At 53.1% G+C, this 2,500-nt stretch overlaps 1 non-coding gene across 1 annotated transcript; it reads left to right on the top strand.

The window, feature by feature from the left end:
• Positions 1-249: 249 nt before the first annotated feature.
• Positions 250-321, top strand: TRNAQ-UUG. Its single transcript has one exon. It is a non-coding gene; the product is annotated as a tRNA-Gln (tRNA).
• Positions 322-2,500: the final 2,179 nt, after the last annotated feature.

Genomic DNA, 2,500 nt, shown 5'->3' with positions numbered 1-2,500 from the left:
ATATCCGTCCTCGGTCGTCTCTTTTCTAAGATGAGCGGTCCGTCTTTTTCATCTCTCCTTACTCAGCTGCTCCGTGCTCTTAATCATTGTTGTTCTCTGGACCTTTCCCAATTCGGAGAGATCTTCTTAGAGATGGGGCAACCTGGACCGCAGCAGTATTCATGGCATGGGAATGTGTTCCCAATGCCAAAGCCACCCCCCAACACAGTCTAGGGCTTCCTCATCCTTGGAGGTCCCTGTATTTGGTGGGGTTCTATGGTGTAATGGTTAGCACTCTGGACTTTGAATCCAGTGATCTGAGTTCAAATCTCAGTAGAACCATGTGTCTGCAGTGGGGAGCACTGTCTTTTTTTCCCCCTTGGTACCCCCACCCCACCCCAACGCCCTGAAGGGGTCAGCCGCCCCAAACTTTCATTGCCCCAACCAGCCTCTGAGCAGATGGTTCATATAGGCGGATTGATAACACATAGGACAGTGAGACCTGCCATCCCTAATTACAAAGTGTGCACAGACACCCTGCTGATGGGGAGAGGGGAGGGGGTGTATGGGGATGGATAGATAGATAGATAGGGGGTGGATGGGGATAGATAGATAGATAGATAGATAGATAGATAGAGGGGGTGTCTGGGGATAGAGCGATAGATAGATAGAGGGGGCGTATGGGGAGAGATAGATAGATAGAGGGGGTGTGTGGCAGGGGTTCTCAGACTGGGGGTTGGGACCCCTCAGGGGGTCGTGAGGTTATTACAAGGGGGTTGTGAGCTGTCAGCCTCCACCCCAAACCCCGCTTTGCATCCAGCGTTTATAATGGTGTTAAATATATAAAAACTTTTTTTTTTAATTTATAAGGGGATGGGGTCGCACTCAGAGGCTTGCTGTGTGAAAGGGGTCACCAGTACAAAAGTTTGAGAACCACTGTGGGGATAGATAGATAGATAGATAGATAGATAGATGGGGTGGATGGGAATAGATAGATAGATAGATAGATAGATAGATAGATAGATAGATAGATAGATAGATAGAGGGGGTGGATGGGGATAGATAGATAGATAGATAGATAGATAGATAGATAGATAGATAGATAGATAGATCCCCACGTGTGGGGTTGTGGGGAGAAGTATACTGGGGAGAAGAACATCGGGGGCTGGGCACAAATCCCTGTTGGGCTGGGTCTGACCCACTTCCCCCCATTGCCCCGTGGCAGAGGCCAGGGTTCCCTGATGGCATCTGCAGCCCTCTCTTCCGCCCCGCCACAAAGGGGCTTGGATGCAGTGAGCAGTCAAGGGTGGCAGGTTGGGGGGTGGTGGGGGATTAGTGCTGCCTCCTGGCTCACTAATCCCCCCCTCTAATCTCCCCCCCCGAGCGTGTGGGGCAGAGGGGCCTTTAATAGGTTTGCCCACCGACCCTTTAATTAAACTATCCTGTGAAGCGCAACGGGACAGGCTGGAGACACCGAGGGGGAAGGGTGGGGGGAGGGCGCGAAGAGGCCCCGGCCCTGGGAGTTGAGAGGGTCGGGCCCCTGGAAATGGGGGATGCCGAGGCCCGATTGATTTCCTAGTTGTGAGCGAGCGCGCGTCGCGGCCATACACAAGCCCCGGGCCCACATCCCCAGGCCAACGTGAACGGGTGGTAAAACGAGGCAAATCTCTAGATGAGTTAGTTGATGGACCCCCCGAAGACCTCTGTGTACCCCTGGGGTACAAATACCCCTGGTTGAGAACGATTGGCCTAAAACATCTGGCGGAAGGTCTCCAGGCTGCCGAGCGATGGACCGTCCACCATCCTCGGGGCAGTTTGTTCCGGTGTAAAACTGGCACCGGATTTCCAATGGGAATTGGGCTGGTTTCGACCTCCGGCCAGTGGTTTGGCCTTGTCTTTCTTTGCTGGGTCAGAGAGACCATTAGGAGCCCAGAATTTTCTCCCCACGCCAGTCCTGCCACCCCTGCGCTGTCCTCTCCTGGAGAGGGGGAAACGGTGACTTTCTTGGGGTGCTGCAGGGCTTCTGCCCCCTGTCGTGTCCCCTCGCCCCACAATCCACCCGGCCTCCTGCACCGGCCTCTTCTGCCTAGCCCCACACCTATTGCCCCTCCCACAACCATACCCGCCACACTACTTGCATTGCCCCCCAGATCAGACCCTCAGGCCCATCTTACTGTGGTATCTCGCCCCCTCCCTCATTACCTCTGACCAGATCCATGGGCCCCTGCAACTCTTATATTAATGCATAGCATGCGGATATATAGGGAAATCCCATGAAGCTCTGGGATATTGACATAGAGCAGATGGATGTATAGGGCAAGCCCAATGTTGCCCTGTGATATCGACATGTATTATACAGATCTGTGGGGCACACACAGGTAACCCTGTGATACTGATGTCTATTATACAGATCTATGGGGCATGCACAGGTAACCCTGTGATATTGATGTGTGTTATACAGATCTATGGGGCAGGCACAGGTAACCCTGTGATATTGATGTGTGTTATACAGCTCTATGGG

This window comes from Chelonia mydas, chromosome 28, assembly GCF_015237465.2.
Source record: "Chelonia mydas isolate rCheMyd1 chromosome 28, rCheMyd1.pri.v2, whole genome shotgun sequence".
Lineage (NCBI taxonomy): Eukaryota > Metazoa > Chordata > Testudines > Cheloniidae > Chelonia > Chelonia mydas.
Note: the sequence above shows the minus strand (reverse complement) of the source record. Positions and strands in the feature narration are given on the sequence as shown.